This window comes from Schistocerca nitens, unplaced genomic scaffold, assembly GCF_023898315.1.
Source record: "Schistocerca nitens isolate TAMUIC-IGC-003100 unplaced genomic scaffold, iqSchNite1.1 HiC_scaffold_301, whole genome shotgun sequence".
Taxonomy (NCBI): Eukaryota; Metazoa; Arthropoda; class Insecta; order Orthoptera; family Acrididae; genus Schistocerca; species Schistocerca nitens.
The window spans coordinates 1-18433 of record NW_026045837.1 but is presented as its reverse complement, the minus strand read 5'-3'; the positions used below and the strand labels follow the sequence as shown (position 1 = coordinate 18433).

Genomic DNA, 18433 nt, shown 5'->3' with positions numbered 1-18433 from the left:
GGTATGAAATTGCAGTAAATATCTCAGTTTGAGGGAGAATGTGCTAACCAAGTTCGCCAGGAAGTCTTTGAAAACGACAAAACAGTACGAATCGGCAGATATGTTCTGAAATACGTCAGCGCCTGTTGTTGTGTAGCGGTGTACAATTCCTACTTCGATATGTAATCATAAATTTATTCTTTCGTCTCGTCTCGTCATCTCCTGCAGACGTTTCTTGTGCTTGCGCTGTTATATGGGCCACGACCCGAGCGGCAGCGAGCGGCAGTCGAGCAAAGTCGGGACAAGTCGGGACGGGGCGGGGACAGGGACAGCGATAGGAATGGTGCGGATGCACTGCAAATTACGCAAACATCTCGTCTGAGGCGGAGGCGAGGCGAGGAAGCTCACATCGCCAGCAGTGGCGCCCTCCAACAAGACACTGCCACACGCCGCACAGGCCATACGCCGGTCGGCCGCGCGCCAGCCATCCACTGGACACCAGGGACAAGATGCGTCTTCCGCGAGTGTCGAAGGCTGCACGCGCCCAGCGGATGACAGGAGGTGCCACGAGCAGCTGTGCGTCTCACACACGCGGCGGCGCGCCCGCTAACTCGGCAGTCGCTCCGCTGGCACGTCGGATTGCGGAAGGAAGTGCTTACAATTACAATTCTGTTCATGTTTTGTTGTAAAGATGTTATCTTGTAACGATTTAATGTTAAAAAATAAATGTATAAATTTAACAAAAAATAAAAAAAAACTACGAAGCGCGTCCTTCCGGTGCATAATTTTTGGAACTCAGGATTGCATTCGCGCTAACCCGACGATTTGTCAATAACAAATAATGCGCCTGAGTTCGACCGAAAAGTATGATTTTGTGTGTCTTGGGATAAGAACCGAATGCGAATTCTGCCGTGCGCCTACATTTTACGGGCGCCAACGGCCATACCATGTTGACTACACCGGTTCTCGTCCGATCACCGAAGTTAAGCAACATCGGGCCCGGTTAGTACTTGGATGGGTGACCGCCTGGGAACACCGGGTGCTGTTGGCCGCCCTTTATTTACTTGTTTTTTTATATACAGCCACCCCTGCCAGCCCTGTTTCCATACGACCTTTCTGAAGTGACAAAGATACTTCCTTAAGCATTTTAAACTACTGTAATGACCATAAGGTATGAAATTGCAGTAAATATCTCAGTTTGAGGGAGAATGTGCTAACCAAGTTCGCCAGGAAGTCTTTGAAAACGACAAAACAGTACGAATCGGCAGATATGTTCTGAAATACGTCAGCGCCTGTTGTTGTGTAGCGGTGTACAATTCCTACTTCGATATGTAATCATAAATTTATTCTTTCGTCTCGTCTCGTCATCTCCTGCAGACGTTTCTTGTGCTTGCGCTGTTATATGGGCCACGACCCGAGCGGCAGCGAGCGGCAGTCGAGCAAAGTCGGGACAAGTCGGGACGGGGCGGGGACAGGGACAGCGATAGGAATGGTGCGGATGCACTGCAAATTACGCAAACATCTCGTCTGAGGCGGAGGCGAGGCGAGGAAGCTCACATCGCCAGCAGTGGCGCCCTCCAACAAGACACTGCCACACGCCGCACAGGCCATACGCCGGTCGGCCGCGCGCCAGCCATCCACTGGACACCAGGGACAAGATGCGTCTTCCGCGAGTGTCGAAGGCTGCACGCGCCCAGCGGATGACAGGAGGTGCCACGAGCAGCTGTGCGTCTCACACACGCGGCGGCGCGCCCGCTAACTCGGCAGTCGCTCCGCTGGCACGTCGGATTGCGGAAGGAAGTGCTTACAATTACAATTCTGTTCATGTTTTGTTGTAAAGATGTTATCTTGTAACGATTTAATGTTAAAAAATAAATGTATAAATTTAACAAAAAATAAAAAAAACTACGAAGCGCGTCCTTCCGGTGCATAATTTTTGGAACTCAGGATTGCATTCGCGCTAACCCGACGATTTGTCAATAACAAATAATGCGCCTGAGTTCGACCGAAAAGTATGATTTTGTGTGTCTTGGGATAAGAACCGAATGCGAATTCTGCCGTGCGCCTACATTTTACGGGCGCCAACGGCCATACCATGTTGACTACACCGGTTCTCGTCCGATCACCGAAGTTAAGCAACATCGGGCCCGGTTAGTACTTGGATGGGTGACCGCCTGGGAACACCGGGTGCTGTTGGCCGCCCTTTATTTACTTGTTTTTTTATATACAGCCACCCCTGCCAGCCCTGTTTCCATACGACCTTTCTGAAGTGACAAAGATACTTCCTTAAGCATTTTAAACTACTGTAATGACCATAAGGTATGAAATTGCAGTAAATATCTCAGTTTGAGGGAGAATGTGCTAACCAAGTTCGCCAGGAAGTCTTTGAAAACGACAAAACAGTACGAATCGGCAGATATGTTCTGAAATACGTCAGCGCCTGTTGTTGTGTAGCGGTGTACAATTCCTACTTCGATATGTAATCATAAATTTATTCTTTCGTCTCGTCTCGTCATCTCCTGCAGACGTTTCTTGTGCTTGCGCTGTTATATGGGCCACGACCCGAGCGGCAGCGAGCGGCAGTCGAGCAAAGTCGGGACAAGTCGGGACGGGGCGGGGACAGGGACAGCGATAGGAATGGTGCGGATGCACTGCAAATTACGCAAACATCTCGTCTGAGGCGGAGGCGAGGCGAGGAAGCTCACATCGCCAGCAGTGGCGCCCTCCAACAAGACACTGCCACACGCCGCACAGGCCATACGCCGGTCGGCCGCGCGCCAGCCATCCACTGGACACCAGGGACAAGATGCGTCTTCCGCGAGTGTCGAAGGCTGCACGCGCCCAGCGGATGACAGGAGGTGCCACGAGCAGCTGTGCGTCTCACACACGCGGCGGCGCGCCCGCTAACTCGGCAGTCGCTCCGCTGGCACGTCGGATTGCGGAAGGAAGTGCTTACAATTACAATTCTGTTCATGTTTTGTTGTAAAGATGTTATCTTGTAACGATTTAATGTTAAAAAATAAATGTATAAATTTAACAAAAAATAAAAAAAAACTACGAAGCGCGTCCTTCCGGTGCATAATTTTTGGAACTCAGGATTGCATTCGCGCTAACCCGACGATTTGTCAATAACAAATAATGCGCCTGAGTTCGACCGAAAAGTATGATTTTGTGTGTCTTGGGATAAGAACCGAATGCGAATTCTGCCGTGCGCCTACATTTTACGGGCGCCAACGGCCATACCATGTTGACTACACCGGTTCTCGTCCGATCACCGAAGTTAAGCAACATCGGGCCCGGTTAGTACTTGGATGGGTGACCGCCTGGGAACACCGGGTGCTGTTGGCCGCCCTTTATTTACTTGTTTTTTTATATACAGCCACCCCTGCCAGCCCTGTTTCCATACGACCTTTCTGAAGTGACAAAGATACTTCCTTAAGCATTTTAAACTACTGTAATGACCATAAGGTATGAAATTGCAGTAAATATCTCAGTTTGAGGGAGAATGTGCTAACCAAGTTCGCCAGGAAGTCTTTGAAAACGACAAAACAGTACGAATCGGCAGATATGTTCTGAAATACGTCAGCGCCTGTTGTTGTGTAGCGGTGTACAATTCCTACTTCGATATGTAATCATAAATTTATTCTTTCGTCTCGTCTCGTCATCTCCTGCAGACGTTTCTTGTGCTTGCGCTGTTATATGGGCCACGACCCGAGCGGCAGCGAGCGGCAGTCGAGCAAAGTCGGGACAAGTCGGGACGGGGCGGGGACAGGGACAGCGATAGGAATGGTGCGGATGCACTGCAAATTACGCAAACATCTCGTCTGAGGCGGAGGCGAGGCGAGGAAGCTCACATCGCCAGCAGTGGCGCCCTCCAACAAGACACTGCCACACGCCGCACAGGCCATACGCCGGTCGGCCGCGCGCCAGCCATCCACTGGACACCAGGGACAAGATGCGTCTTCCGCGAGTGTCGAAGGCTGCACGCGCCCAGCGGATGACAGGAGGTGCCACGAGCAGCTGTGCGTCTCACACACGCGGCGGCGCGCCCGCTAACTCGGCAGTCGCTCCGCTGGCACGTCGGATTGCGGAAGGAAGTGCTTACAATTACAATTCTGTTCATGTTTTGTTGTAAAGATGTTATCTTGTAACGATTTAATGTTAAAAAATAAATGTATAAATTTAACAAAAAATAAAAAAAACTACGAAGCGCGTCCTTCCGGTGCATAATTTTTGGAACTCAGGATTGCATTCGCGCTAACCCGACGATTTGTCAATAACAAATAATGCGCCTGAGTTCGACCGAAAAGTATGATTTTGTGTGTCTTGGGATAAGAACCGAATGCGAATTCTGCCGTGCGCCTACATTTTACGGGCGCCAACGGCCATACCATGTTGACTACACCGGTTCTCGTCCGATCACCGAAGTTAAGCAACATCGGGCCCGGTTAGTACTTGGATGGGTGACCGCCTGGGAACACCGGGTGCTGTTGGCCGCCCTTTATTTACTTGTTTTTTTATATACAGCCACCCCTGCCAGCCCTGTTTCCATACGACCTTTCTGAAGTGACAAAGATACTTCCTTAAGCATTTTAAACTACTGTAATGACCATAAGGTATGAAATTGCAGTAAATATCTCAGTTTGAGGGAGAATGTGCTAACCAAGTTCGCCAGGAAGTCTTTGAAAACGACAAAACAGTACGAATCGGCAGATATGTTCTGAAATACGTCAGCGCCTGTTGTTGTGTAGCGGTGTACAATTCCTACTTCGATATGTAATCATAAATTTATTCTTTCGTCTCGTCTCGTCATCTCCTGCAGACGTTTCTTGTGCTTGCGCTGTTATATGGGCCACGACCCGAGCGGCAGCGAGCGGCAGTCGAGCAAAGTCGGGACAAGTCGGGACGGGGCGGGGACAGGGACAGCGATAGGAATGGTGCGGATGCACTGCAAATTACGCAAACATCTCGTCTGAGGCGGAGGCGAGGCGAGGAAGCTCACATCGCCAGCAGTGGCGCCCTCCAACAAGACACTGCCACACGCCGCACAGGCCATACGCCGGTCGGCCGCGCGCCAGCCATCCACTGGACACCAGGGACAAGATGCGTCTTCCGCGAGTGTCGAAGGCTGCACGCGCCCAGCGGATGACAGGAGGTGCCACGAGCAGCTGTGCGTCTCACACACGCGGCGGCGCGCCCGCTAACTCGGCAGTCGCTCCGCTGGCACGTCGGATTGCGGAAGGAAGTGCTTACAATTACAATTCTGTTCATGTTTTGTTGTAAAGATGTTATCTTGTAACGATTTAATGTTAAAAAATAAATGTATAAATTTAACAAAAAATAAAAAAAACTACGAAGCGCGTCCTTCCGGTGCATAATTTTTGGAACTCAGGATTGCATTCGCGCTAACCCGACGATTTGTCAATAACAAATAATGCGCCTGAGTTCGACCGAAAAGTATGATTTTGTGTGTCTTGGGATAAGAACCGAATGCGAATTCTGCCGTGCGCCTACATTTTACGGGCGCCAACGGCCATACCATGTTGACTACACCGGTTCTCGTCCGATCACCGAAGTTAAGCAACATCGGGCCCGGTTAGTACTTGGATGGGTGACCGCCTGGGAACACCGGGTGCTGTTGGCCGCCCTTTATTTACTTGTTTTTTTATATACAGCCACCCCTGCCAGCCCTGTTTCCATACGACCTTTCTGAAGTGACAAAGATACTTCCTTAAGCATTTTAAACTACTGTAATGACCATAAGGTATGAAATTGCAGTAAATATCTCAGTTTGAGGGAGAATGTGCTAACCAAGTTCGCCAGGAAGTCTTTGAAAACGACAAAACAGTACGAATCGGCAGATATGTTCTGAAATACGTCAGCGCCTGTTGTTGTGTAGCGGTGTACAATTCCTACTTCGATATGTAATCATAAATTTATTCTTTCGTCTCGTCTCGTCATCTCCTGCAGACGTTTCTTGTGCTTGCGCTGTTATATGGGCCACGACCCGAGCGGCAGCGAGCGGCAGTCGAGCAAAGTCGGGACAAGTCGGGACGGGGCGGGGACAGGGACAGCGATAGGAATGGTGCGGATGCACTGCAAATTACGCAAACATCTCGTCTGAGGCGGAGGCGAGGCGAGGAAGCTCACATCGCCAGCAGTGGCGCCCTCCAACAAGACACTGCCACACGCCGCACAGGCCATACGCCGGTCGGCCGCGCGCCAGCCATCCACTGGACACCAGGGACAAGATGCGTCTTCCGCGAGTGTCGAAGGCTGCACGCGCCCAGCGGATGACAGGAGGTGCCACGAGCAGCTGTGCGTCTCACACACGCGGCGGCGCGCCCGCTAACTCGGCAGTCGCTCCGCTGGCACGTCGGATTGCGGAAGGAAGTGCTTACAATTACAATTCTGTTCATGTTTTGTTGTAAAGATGTTATCTTGTAACGATTTAATGTTAAAAAATAAATGTATAAATTTAACAAAAAATAAAAAAAACTACGAAGCGCGTCCTTCCGGTGCATAATTTTTGGAACTCAGGATTGCATTCGCGCTAACCCGACGATTTGTCAATAACAAATAATGCGCCTGAGTTCGACCGAAAAGTATGATTTTGTGTGTCTTGGGATAAGAACCGAATGCGAATTCTGCCGTGCGCCTACATTTTACGGGCGCCAACGGCCATACCATGTTGACTACACCGGTTCTCGTCCGATCACCGAAGTTAAGCAACATCGGGCCCGGTTAGTACTTGGATGGGTGACCGCCTGGGAACACCGGGTGCTGTTGGCCGCCCTTTATTTACTTGTTTTTTTATATACAGCCACCCCTGCCAGCCCTGTTTCCATACGACCTTTCTGAAGTGACAAAGATACTTCCTTAAGCATTTTAAACTACTGTAATGACCATAAGGTATGAAATTGCAGTAAATATCTCAGTTTGAGGGAGAATGTGCTAACCAAGTTCGCCAGGAAGTCTTTGAAAACGACAAAACAGTACGAATCGGCAGATATGTTCTGAAATACGTCAGCGCCTGTTGTTGTGTAGCGGTGTACAATTCCTACTTCGATATGTAATCATAAATTTATTCTTTCGTCTCGTCTCGTCATCTCCTGCAGACGTTTCTTGTGCTTGCGCTGTTATATGGGCCACGACCCGAGCGGCAGCGAGCGGCAGTCGAGCAAAGTCGGGACAAGTCGGGACGGGGCGGGGACAGGGACAGCGATAGGAATGGTGCGGATGCACTGCAAATTACGCAAACATCTCGTCTGAGGCGGAGGCGAGGCGAGGAAGCTCACATCGCCAGCAGTGGCGCCCTCCAACAAGACACTGCCACACGCCGCACAGGCCATACGCCGGTCGGCCGCGCGCCAGCCATCCACTGGACACCAGGGACAAGATGCGTCTTCCGCGAGTGTCGAAGGCTGCACGCGCCCAGCGGATGACAGGAGGTGCCACGAGCAGCTGTGCGTCTCACACACGCGGCGGCGCGCGCCCGCTAACTCGGCAGTCGCTCCGCTGGCACGTCGGATTGCGGAAGGAAGTGCTTACAATTACAATTCTGTTCATGTTTTGTTGTAAAGATGTTATCTTGTAACGATTTAATGTTAAAAAATAAATGTATAAATTTAACAAAAAATAAAAAAAAACTACGAAGCGCGTCCTTCCGGTGCATAATTTTTGGAACTCAGGATTGCATTCGCGCTAACCCGACGATTTGTCAATAACAAATAATGCGCCTGAGTTCGACCGAAAAGTATGATTTTGTGTGTCTTGGGATAAGAACCGAATGCGAATTCTGCCGTGCGCCTACATTTTACGGGCGCCAACGGCCATACCATGTTGACTACACCGGTTCTCGTCCGATCACCGAAGTTAAGCAACATCGGGCCCGGTTAGTACTTGGATGGGTGACCGCCTGGGAACACCGGGTGCTGTTGGCCGCCCTTTATTTACTTGTTTTTTTATATACAGCCACCCCTGCCAGCCCTGTTTCCATACGACCTTTCTGAAGTGACAAAGATACTTCCTTAAGCATTTTAAACTACTGTAATGACCATAAGGTATGAAATTGCAGTAAATATCTCAGTTTGAGGGAGAATGTGCTAACCAAGTTCGCCAGGAAGTCTTTGAAAACGACAAAACAGTACGAATCGGCAGATATGTTCTGAAATACGTCAGCGCCTGTTGTTGTGTAGCGGTGTACAATTCCTACTTCGATATGTAATCATAAATTTATTCTTTCGTCTCGTCTCGTCATCTCCTGCAGACGTTTCTTGTGCTTGCGCTGTTATATGGGCCACGACCCGAGCGGCAGCGAGCGGCAGTCGAGCAAAGTCGGGACAAGTCGGGACGGGGCGGGGACAGGGACAGCGATAGGAATGGTGCGGATGCACTGCAAATTACGCAAACATCTCGTCTGAGGCGGAGGCGAGGCGAGGAAGCTCACATCGCCAGCAGTGGCGCCCTCCAACAAGACACTGCCACACGCCGCACAGGCCATACGCCGGTCGGCCGCGCGCCAGCCATCCACTGGACACCAGGGACAAGATGCGTCTTCCGCGAGTGTCGAAGGCTGCACGCGCCCAGCGGATGACAGGAGGTGCCACGAGCAGCTGTGCGTCTCACACACGCGGCGGCGCGCCCGCTAACTCGGCAGTCGCTCCGCTGGCACGTCGGATTGCGGAAGGAAGTGCTTACAATTACAATTCTGTTCATGTTTTGTTGTAAAGATGTTATCTTGTAACGATTTAATGTTAAAAAATAAATGTATAAATTTAACAAAAAATAAAAAAAACTACGAAGCGCGTCCTTCCGGTGCATAATTTTTGGAACTCAGGATTGCATTCGCGCTAACCCGACGATTTGTCAATAACAAATAATGCGCCTGAGTTCGACCGAAAAGTATGATTTTGTGTGTCTTGGGATAAGAACCGAATGCGAATTCTGCCGTGCGCCTACATTTTACGGGCGCCAACGGCCATACCATGTTGACTACACCGGTTCTCGTCCGATCACCGAAGTTAAGCAACATCGGGCCCGGTTAGTACTTGGATGGGTGACCGCCTGGGAACACCGGGTGCTGTTGGCCGCCCTTTATTTACTTGTTTTTTTATATACAGCCACCCCTGCCAGCCCTGTTTCCATACGACCTTTCTGAAGTGACAAAGATACTTCCTTAAGCATTTTAAACTACTGTAATGACCATAAGGTATGAAATTGCAGTAAATATCTCAGTTTGAGGGAGAATGTGCTAACCAAGTTCGCCAGGAAGTCTTTGAAAACGACAAAACAGTACGAATCGGCAGATATGTTCTGAAATACGTCAGCGCCTGTTGTTGTGTAGCGGTGTACAATTCCTACTTCGATATGTAATCATAAATTTATTCTTTCGTCTCGTCTCGTCATCTCCTGCAGACGTTTCTTGTGCTTGCGCTGTTATATGGGCCACGACCCGAGCGGCAGCGAGCGGCAGTCGAGCAAAGTCGGGACAAGTCGGGACGGGGCGGGGACAGGGACAGCGATAGGAATGGTGCGGATGCACTGCAAATTACGCAAACATCTCGTCTGAGGCGGAGGCGAGGCGAGGAAGCTCACATCGCCAGCAGTGGCGCCCTCCAACAAGACACTGCCACACGCCGCACAGGCCATACGCCGGTCGGCCGCGCGCCAGCCATCCACTGGACACCAGGGACAAGATGCGTCTTCCGCGAGTGTCGAAGGCTGCACGCGCCCAGCGGATGACAGGAGGTGCCACGAGCAGCTGTGCGTCTCACACACGCGGCGGCGCGCCCGCTAACTCGGCAGTCGCTCCGCTGGCACGTCGGATTGCGGAAGGAAGTGCTTACAATTACAATTCTGTTCATGTTTTGTTGTAAAGATGTTATCTTGTAACGATTTAATGTTAAAAAATAAATGTATAAATTTAACAAAAAATAAAAAAAACTACGAAGCGCGTCCTTCCGGTGCATAATTTTTGGAACTCAGGATTGCATTCGCGCTAACCCGACGATTTGTCAATAACAAATAATGCGCCTGAGTTCGACCGAAAAGTATGATTTTGTGTGTCTTGGGATAAGAACCGAATGCGAATTCTGCCGTGCGCCTACATTTTACGGGCGCCAACGGCCATACCATGTTGACTACACCGGTTCTCGTCCGATCACCGAAGTTAAGCAACATCGGGCCCGGTTAGTACTTGGATGGGTGACCGCCTGGGAACACCGGGTGCTGTTGGCCGCCCTTTATTTACTTGTTTTTTTATATACAGCCACCCCTGCCAGCCCTGTTTCCATACGACCTTTCTGAAGTGACAAAGATACTTCCTTAAGCATTTTAAACTACTGTAATGACCATAAGGTATGAAATTGCAGTAAATATCTCAGTTTGAGGGAGAATGTGCTAACCAAGTTCGCCAGGAAGTCTTTGAAAACGACAAAACAGTACGAATCGGCAGATATGTTCTGAAATACGTCAGCGCCTGTTGTTGTGTAGCGGTGTACAATTCCTACTTCGATATGTAATCATAAATTTATTCTTTCGTCTCGTCTCGTCATCTCCTGCAGACGTTTCTTGTGCTTGCGCTGTTATATGGGCCACGACCCGAGCGGCAGCGAGCGGCAGTCGAGCAAAGTCGGGACAAGTCGGGACGGGGCGGGGACAGGGACAGCGATAGGAATGGTGCGGATGCACTGCAAATTACGCAAACATCTCGTCTGAGGCGGAGGCGAGGCGAGGAAGCTCACATCGCCAGCAGTGGCGCCCTCCAACAAGACACTGCCACACGCCGCACAGGCCATACGCCGGTCGGCCGCGCGCCAGCCATCCACTGGACACCAGGGACAAGATGCGTCTTCCGCGAGTGTCGAAGGCTGCACGCGCCCAGCGGATGACAGGAGGTGCCACGAGCAGCTGTGCGTCTCACACACGCGGCGGCGCGCCCGCTAACTCGGCAGTCGCTCCGCTGGCACGTCGGATTGCGGAAGGAAGTGCTTACAATTACAATTCTGTTCATGTTTTGTTGTAAAGATGTTATCTTGTAACGATTTAATGTTAAAAAATAAATGTATAAATTTAACAAAAAATAAAAAAAACTACGAAGCGCGTCCTTCCGGTGCATAATTTTTGGAACTCAGGATTGCATTCGCGCTAACCCGACGATTTGTCAATAACAAATAATGCGCCTGAGTTCGACCGAAAAGTATGATTTTGTGTGTCTTGGGATAAGAACCGAATGCGAATTCTGCCGTGCGCCTACATTTTACGGGCGCCAACGGCCATACCATGTTGACTACACCGGTTCTCGTCCGATCACCGAAGTTAAGCAACATCGGGCCCGGTTAGTACTTGGATGGGTGACCGCCTGGGAACACCGGGTGCTGTTGGCCGCCCTTTATTTACTTGTTTTTTTATATACAGCCACCCCTGCCAGCCCTGTTTCCATACGACCTTTCTGAAGTGACAAAGATACTTCCTTAAGCATTTTAAACTACTGTAATGACCATAAGGTATGAAATTGCAGTAAATATCTCAGTTTGAGGGAGAATGTGCTAACCAAGTTCGCCAGGAAGTCTTTGAAAACGACAAAACAGTACGAATCGGCAGATATGTTCTGAAATACGTCAGCGCCTGTTGTTGTGTAGCGGTGTACAATTCCTACTTCGATATGTAATCATAAATTTATTCTTTCGTCTCGTCTCGTCATCTCCTGCAGACGTTTCTTGTGCTTGCGCTGTTATATGGGCCACGACCCGAGCGGCAGCGAGCGGCAGTCGAGCAAAGTCGGGACAAGTCGGGACGGGGCGGGGACAGGGACAGCGATAGGAATGGTGCGGATGCACTGCAAATTACGCAAACATCTCGTCTGAGGCGGAGGCGAGGCGAGGAAGCTCACATCGCCAGCAGTGGCGCCCTCCAACAAGACACTGCCACACGCCGCACAGGCCATACGCCGGTCGGCCGCGCGCCAGCCATCCACTGGACACCAGGGACAAGATGCGTCTTCCGCGAGTGTCGAAGGCTGCACGCGCCCAGCGGATGACAGGAGGTGCCACGAGCAGCTGTGCGTCTCACACACGCGGCGGCGCGCCCGCTAACTCGGCAGTCGCTCCGCTGGCACGTCGGATTGCGGAAGGAAGTGCTTACAATTACAATTCTGTTCATGTTTTGTTGTAAAGATGTTATCTTGTAACGATTTAATGTTAAAAAATAAATGTATAAATTTAACAAAAAATAAAAAAAACTACGAAGCGCGTCCTTCCGGTGCATAATTTTTGGAACTCAGGATTGCATTCGCGCTAACCCGACGATTTGTCAATAACAAATAATGCGCCTGAGTTCGACCGAAAAGTATGATTTTGTGTGTCTTGGGATAAGAACCGAATGCGAATTCTGCCGTGCGCCTACATTTTACGGGCGCCAACGGCCATACCATGTTGACTACACCGGTTCTCGTCCGATCACCGAAGTTAAGCAACATCGGGCCCGGTTAGTACTTGGATGGGTGACCGCCTGGAACACCGGGTGCTGTTGGCCGCCCTTTATTTACTTGTTTTTTTATATACAGCCACCCCTGCCAGCCCTGTTTCCATACGACCTTTCTGAAGTGACAAAGATACTTCCTTAAGCATTTTAAACTACTGTAATGACCATAAGGTATGAAATTGCAGTAAATATCTCAGTTTGAGGGAGAATGTGCTAACCAAGTTCGCCAGGAAGTCTTTGAAAACGACAAAACAGTACGAATCGGCAGATATGTTCTGAAATACGTCAGCGCCTGTTGTTGTGTAGCGGTGTACAATTCCTACTTCGATATGTAATCATAAATTTATTCTTTCGTCTCGTCTCGTCATCTCCTGCAGACGTTTCTTGTGCTTGCGCTGTTATATGGGCCACGACCCGAGCGGCAGCGAGCGGCAGTCGAGCAAAGTCGGGACAAGTCGGGACGGGGCGGGGACAGGGACAGCGATAGGAATGGTGCGGATGCACTGCAAATTACGCAAACATCTCGTCTGAGGCGGAGGCGAGGCGAGGAAGCTCACATCGCCAGCAGTGGCGCCCTCCAACAAGACACTGCCACACGCCGCACAGGCCATACGCCGGTCGGCCGCGCGCCAGCCATCCACTGGACACCAGGGACAAGATGCGTCTTCCGCGAGTGTCGAAGGCTGCACGCGCCCAGCGGATGACAGGAGGTGCCACGAGCAGCTGTGCGTCTCACACACGCGGCGGCGCGCCCGCTAACTCGGCAGTCGCTCCGCTGGCACGTCGGATTGCGGAAGGAAGTGCTTACAATTACAATTCTGTTCATGTTTTGTTGTAAAGATGTTATCTTGTAACGATTTAATGTTAAAAAATAAATGTATAAATTTAACAAAAAATAAAAAAAAACTACGAAGCGCGTCCTTCCGGTGCATAATTTTTGGAACTCAGGATTGCATTCGCGCTAACCCGACGATTTGTCAATAACAAATAATGCGCCTGAGTTCGACCGAAAAGTATGATTTTGTGTGTCTTGGGATAAGAACCGAATGCGAATTCTGCCGTGCGCCTACATTTTACGGGCGCCAACGGCCATACCATGTTGACTACACCGGTTCTCGTCCGATCACCGAAGTTAAGCAACATCGGGCCCGGTTAGTACTTGGATGGGTGACCGCCTGGGAACACCGGGTGCTGTTGGCCGCCCTTTATTTACTTGTTTTTTTATATACAGCCACCCCTGCCAGCCCTGTTTCCATACGACCTTTCTGAAGTGACAAAGATACTTCCTTAAGCATTTTAAACTACTGTAATGACCATAAGGTATGAAATTGCAGTAAAATATCTCAGTTTGAGGGAGAATGTGCTAACCAAGTTCGCCAGGAAGTCTTTGAAAACGACAAAACAGTACGAATCGGCAGATATGTTCTGAAATACGTCAGCGCCTGTTGTTGTGTAGCGGTGTACAATTCCTACTTCGATATGTAATCATAAATTTATTCTTTCGTCTCGTCTCGTCATCTCCTGCAGACGTTTCTTGTGCTTGCGCTGTTATATGGGCCACGACCCGAGCGGCAGCGAGCGGCAGTCGAGCAAAGTCGGGACAAGTCGGGACGGGGCGGGGACAGGGACAGCGATAGGAATGGTGCGGATGCACTGCAAATTACGCAAACATCTCGTCTGAGGCGGAGGCGAGGCGAGGAAGCTCACATCGCCAGCAGTGGCGCCCTCCAACAAGACACTGCCACACGCCGCACAGGCCATACGCCGGTCGGCCGCGCGCCAGCCATCCACTGGACACCAGGGACAAGATGCGTCTTCCGCGAGTGTCGAAGGCTGCACGCGCCCAGCGGATGACAGGAGGTGCCACGAGCAGCTGTGCGTCTCACACACGCGGCGGCGCGCCCGCTAACTCGGCAGTCGCTCCGCTGGCACGTCGGATTGCGGAAGGAAGTGCTTACAATTACAATTCTGTTCATGTTTTGTTGTAAAGATGTTATCTTGTAACGATTTAATGTTAAAAAATAAATGTATAAATTTAACAAAAATAAAAAAAAACTACGAAGCGCGTCCTTCCGGTGCATAATTTTTGGAACTCAGGATTGCATTCGCGCTAACCCGACGATTTGTCAATAACAAATAATGCGCCTGAGTTCGACCGAAAAGTATGATTTTGTGTGTCTTGGGATAAGAACCGAATGCGAATTCTGCCGTGCGCCTACATTTTACGGGCGCCAACGGCCATACCATGTTGACTACACCGGTTCTCGTCCGATCACCGAAGTTAAGCAACATCGGGCCCGGTTAGTACTTGGATGGGTGACCGCCTGGGAACACCGGGTGCTGTTGGCCGCCCTTTATTTACTTGTTTTTTTATATACAGCCACCCCTGCCAGCCCTGTTTCCATACGACCTTTCTGAAGTGACAAAGATACTTCCTTAAGCATTTTAAACTACTGTAATGACCATAAGGTATGAAATTGCAGTAAATATCTCAGTTTGAGGGAGAATGTGCTAACCAAGTTCGCCAGGAAGTCTTTGAAAACGACAAAACAGTACGAATCGGCAGATATGTTCTGAAATACGTCAGCGCCTGTTGTTGTGTAGCGGTGTACAATTCCTACTTCGATATGTAATCATAAATTTATTCTTTCGTCTCGTCTCGTCATCTCCTGCAGACGTTTCTTGTGCTTGCGCTGTTATATGGGCCACGACCCGAGCGGCAGCGAGCGGCAGTCGAGCAAAGTCGGGACAAGTCGGGACGGGGCGGGGACAGGGACAGCGATAGGAATGGTGCGGATGCACTGCAAATTACGCAAACATCTCGTCTGAGGCGGAGGCGAGGCGAGGAAGCTCACATCGCCAGCAGTGGCGCCCTCCAACAAGACACTGCCACACGCCGCACAGGCCATACGCCGGTCGGCCGCGCGCCAGCCATCCACTGGACACCAGGGACAAGATGCGTCTTCCGCGAGTGTCGAAGGCTGCACGCGCCCAGCGGATGACAGGAGGTGCCACGAGCAGCTGTGCGTCTCACACACGCGGCGGCGCGCCCGCTAACTCGGCAGTCGCTCCGCTGGCACGTCGGATTGCGGAAGGAAGTGCTTACAATTACAATTCTGTTCATGTTTTGTTGTAAAGATGTTATCTTGTAACGATTTAATGTTAAAAAATAAATGTATAAATTTAACAAAAAATAAAAAAAAACTACGAAGCGCGTCCTTCCGGTGCATAATTTTTGGAACTCAGGATTGCATTCGCGCTAACCCGACGATTTGTCAATAACAAATAATGCGCCTGAGTTCGACCGAAAAGTATGATTTTGTGTGTCTTGGGATAAGAACCGAATGCGAATTCTGCCGTGCGCCTACATTTTACGGGCGCCAACGGCCATACCATGTTGACTACACCGGTTCTCGTCCGATCACCGAAGTTAAGCAACATCGGGCCCGGTTAGTACTTGGATGGGTGACCGCCTGGGAACACCGGGTGCTGTTGGCCGCCCTTTATTTACTTGTTTTTTTATATACAGCCACCCCTGCCAGCCCTGTTTCCATACGACCTTTCTGAAGTGACAAAGATACTTCCTTAAGCATTTTAAACTACTGTAATGACCATAAGGTATGAAATTGCAGTAAATATCTCAGTTTGAGGGAGAATGTGCTAACCAAGTTCGCCAGGAAGTCTTTGAAAACGACAAAACAGTACGAATCGGCAGATATGTTCTGAAATACGTCAGCGCCTGTTGTTGTGTAGCGGTGTACAATTCCTACTTCGATATGTAATCATAAATTTATTCTTTCGTCTCGTCTCGTCATCTCCTGCAGACGTTTCTTGTGCTTGCGCTGTTATATGGGCCACGACCCGAGCGGCAGCGAGCGGCAGTCGAGCAAAGTCGGGACAAGTCGGGACGGGGCGGGGACAGGGACAGCGATAGGAATGGTGCGGATGCACTGCAAATTACGCAAACATCTCGTCTGAGGCGGAGGCGAGGCGAGGAAGCTCACATCGCCAGCAGTGGCGCCCTCCAACAAGACACTGCCACACGCCGCACAGGCCATACGCCGGTCGGCCGCGCGCCAGCCATCCACTGGACACCAGGGACAAGATGCGTCTTCCGCGAGTGTCGAAGGCTGCACGCGCCCAGCGGATGACAGGAGGTGCCACGAGCAGCTGTGCGTCTCACACACGCGGCGGCGCGCCCGCTAACTCGGCAGTCGCTCCGCTGGCACGTCGGATTGCGGAAGGAAGTGCTTACAATTACAATTCTGTTCATGTTTTGTTGTAAAGATGTTATCTTGTAACGATTTAATGTTAAAAAATAAATGTATAAATTTAACAAAAAATAAAAAAAACTACGAAGCGCGTCCTTCCGGTGCATAATTTTTGGAACTCAGGATTGCATTCGCGCTAACCCGACGATTTGTCAATAACAAATAATGCGCCTGAGTTCGACCGAAAAGTATGATTTTGTGTGTCTTGGGATAAGAACCGAATGCGAATTCTGCCGTGCGCCTACATTTTACGGGCGCCAACGGCCATACCATGTTGACTACACCGGTTCTCGTCCGATCACCGAAGTTAAGCAACATCGGGCCCGGTTAGTACTTGGATGGGTGACCGCCTGGGAACACCGGGTGCTGTTGGCCGCCCTTTATTTACTTGTTTTTTTATATACAGCCACCCCTGCCAGCCCTGTTTCCATACGACCTTTCTGAAGTGACAAAGATACTTCCTTAAGCATTTTAAACTACTGTAATGACCATAAGGTATGAAATTGCAGTAAATATCTCAGTTTGAGGGAGAATGTGCTAACCAAGTTCGCCAGGAAGTCTTTGAAAACGACAAAACAGTACGAATCGGCAGATATGTTCTGAAATACGTCAGCGCCTGTTGTTGTGTAGCGGTGTACAATTCCTACTTCGATATGTAATCATAAATTTATTCTTTCGTCTCGTCTCGTCATCTCCTGCAGACGTTTCTTGTGCTTGCGCTGTTATATGGGCCACGACCCGAGCGGCAGCGAGCGGCAGTCGAGCAAAGTCGGGACAAGTCGGGACGGGGCGGGGACAGGGACAGCGATAGGAATGGTGCGGATGCACTGCAAATTACGCAAACATCTCGTCTGAGGCGGAGGCGAGGCGAGGAAGCTCACATCGCCAGCAGTGGCGCCCTCCAACAAGACACTGCCACACGCCGCACAGGCCATACGCCGGTCGGCCGCGCGCCAGCCATCCACTGGACACCAGGGACAAGATGCGTCTTCCGCGAGTGTCGAAGGCTGCACGCGCCCAGCGGATGACAGGAGGTGCCACGAGCAGCTGTGCGTCTCACACACGCGGCGGCGCGCCCGCTAACTCGGCAGTCGCTCCGCTGGCACGTCGGATTGCGGAAGGAAGTGCTTACAATTACAATTCTGTTCATGTTTTGTTGTAAAGATGTTATCTTGTAACGATTTAATGTTAAAAAATAAATGTATAAATTTAACAAAAAATAAAAAAAACTACGAAGCGCGTCCTTCCGGTGCATAATTTTTGGAACTCAGGATTGCATTCGCGCTAACCCGACGATTTGTCAATAACAAATAATGCGCCTGAGTTCGACCGAAAAGTATGATTTTGTGTGTCTTGGGATAAGAACCGAATGCGAATTCTGCCGTGCGCCTACATTTTACGGGCGCCAACGGCCATACCATGTTGACTACACCGGTTCTCGTCCGATCACCGAAGTTAAGCAACATCGGGCCCGGTTAGTACTTGGATGGGTGACCGCCTGGGAACACCGGGTGCTGTTGGCCGCCCTTTATTTACTTGTTTTTTTATATACAGCCACCCCTGCCAGCCCTGTTTCCATACGACCTTTCTGAAGTGACAAAGATACTTCCTTAAGCATTTTAAACTACTGTAATGACCATAAGGTATGAAATTGCAGTAAATATCTCAGTTTGAGGGAGAATGTGCTAACCAAGTTCGCC

At 50.2% G+C, this 18433-nt stretch overlaps 16 non-coding genes across 16 annotated transcripts; all 16 read left to right on the top strand.

The window, feature by feature from the left end:
- The first annotated feature begins 911 nt into the window (after positions 1 to 911).
- On the top strand, positions 912 to 1030 carry LOC126226301 (5S ribosomal RNA). The gene has a single exon (XR_007543852.1). It is a non-coding gene; the product is annotated as a 5S ribosomal RNA (ribosomal RNA).
- Positions 1031 to 2059: 1029 nt separating this feature from the next.
- Positions 2060 to 2178, top strand: LOC126226300 (5S ribosomal RNA). Its single transcript, XR_007543851.1, has one exon. It is a non-coding gene; the product is annotated as a 5S ribosomal RNA (ribosomal RNA).
- Positions 2179 to 3208: 1030 nt separating this feature from the next.
- LOC126226299 (5S ribosomal RNA) lies at positions 3209 to 3327 on the top strand. The gene has a single exon (XR_007543850.1). It is a non-coding gene; the product is annotated as a 5S ribosomal RNA (ribosomal RNA).
- Positions 3328 to 4356: 1029 nt separating this feature from the next.
- On the top strand, positions 4357 to 4475 carry LOC126226298 (5S ribosomal RNA). The gene has a single exon (XR_007543849.1). It is a non-coding gene; the product is annotated as a 5S ribosomal RNA (ribosomal RNA).
- A 1029-nt stretch (positions 4476 to 5504) lies between these two features.
- Positions 5505 to 5623, top strand: LOC126226297 (5S ribosomal RNA). The gene has a single exon (XR_007543848.1). It is a non-coding gene; the product is annotated as a 5S ribosomal RNA (ribosomal RNA).
- A 1029-nt stretch (positions 5624 to 6652) lies between these two features.
- On the top strand, positions 6653 to 6771 carry LOC126226295 (5S ribosomal RNA). Its single transcript, XR_007543847.1, has one exon. It is a non-coding gene; the product is annotated as a 5S ribosomal RNA (ribosomal RNA).
- Positions 6772 to 7803: 1032 nt separating this feature from the next.
- On the top strand, positions 7804 to 7922 carry LOC126226294 (5S ribosomal RNA). Its single transcript, XR_007543846.1, has one exon. It is a non-coding gene; the product is annotated as a 5S ribosomal RNA (ribosomal RNA).
- Positions 7923 to 8951: 1029 nt separating this feature from the next.
- LOC126226293 (5S ribosomal RNA) lies at positions 8952 to 9070 on the top strand. The gene has a single exon (XR_007543845.1). It is a non-coding gene; the product is annotated as a 5S ribosomal RNA (ribosomal RNA).
- Positions 9071 to 10099: 1029 nt separating this feature from the next.
- Positions 10100 to 10218, top strand: LOC126226292 (5S ribosomal RNA). The gene has a single exon (XR_007543844.1). It is a non-coding gene; the product is annotated as a 5S ribosomal RNA (ribosomal RNA).
- A 1029-nt stretch (positions 10219 to 11247) lies between these two features.
- LOC126226291 (5S ribosomal RNA) lies at positions 11248 to 11366 on the top strand. The gene has a single exon (XR_007543843.1). It is a non-coding gene; the product is annotated as a 5S ribosomal RNA (ribosomal RNA).
- Positions 11367 to 12395: 1029 nt separating this feature from the next.
- LOC126226321 (5S ribosomal RNA) lies at positions 12396 to 12513 on the top strand. Its single transcript, XR_007543870.1, has one exon. It is a non-coding gene; the product is annotated as a 5S ribosomal RNA (ribosomal RNA).
- A 1030-nt stretch (positions 12514 to 13543) lies between these two features.
- LOC126226323 (5S ribosomal RNA) lies at positions 13544 to 13662 on the top strand. Its single transcript, XR_007543872.1, has one exon. It is a non-coding gene; the product is annotated as a 5S ribosomal RNA (ribosomal RNA).
- Positions 13663 to 14692: 1030 nt separating this feature from the next.
- LOC126226322 (5S ribosomal RNA) lies at positions 14693 to 14811 on the top strand. Its single transcript, XR_007543871.1, has one exon. It is a non-coding gene; the product is annotated as a 5S ribosomal RNA (ribosomal RNA).
- Positions 14812 to 15841: 1030 nt separating this feature from the next.
- LOC126226314 (5S ribosomal RNA) lies at positions 15842 to 15960 on the top strand. The gene has a single exon (XR_007543864.1). It is a non-coding gene; the product is annotated as a 5S ribosomal RNA (ribosomal RNA).
- Positions 15961 to 16989: 1029 nt separating this feature from the next.
- Positions 16990 to 17108, top strand: LOC126226302 (5S ribosomal RNA). The gene has a single exon (XR_007543853.1). It is a non-coding gene; the product is annotated as a 5S ribosomal RNA (ribosomal RNA).
- Positions 17109 to 18137: 1029 nt separating this feature from the next.
- Positions 18138 to 18256, top strand: LOC126226290 (5S ribosomal RNA). Its single transcript, XR_007543842.1, has one exon. It is a non-coding gene; the product is annotated as a 5S ribosomal RNA (ribosomal RNA).
- The last annotated feature ends 177 nt before the right edge of the window (positions 18257 to 18433 follow it).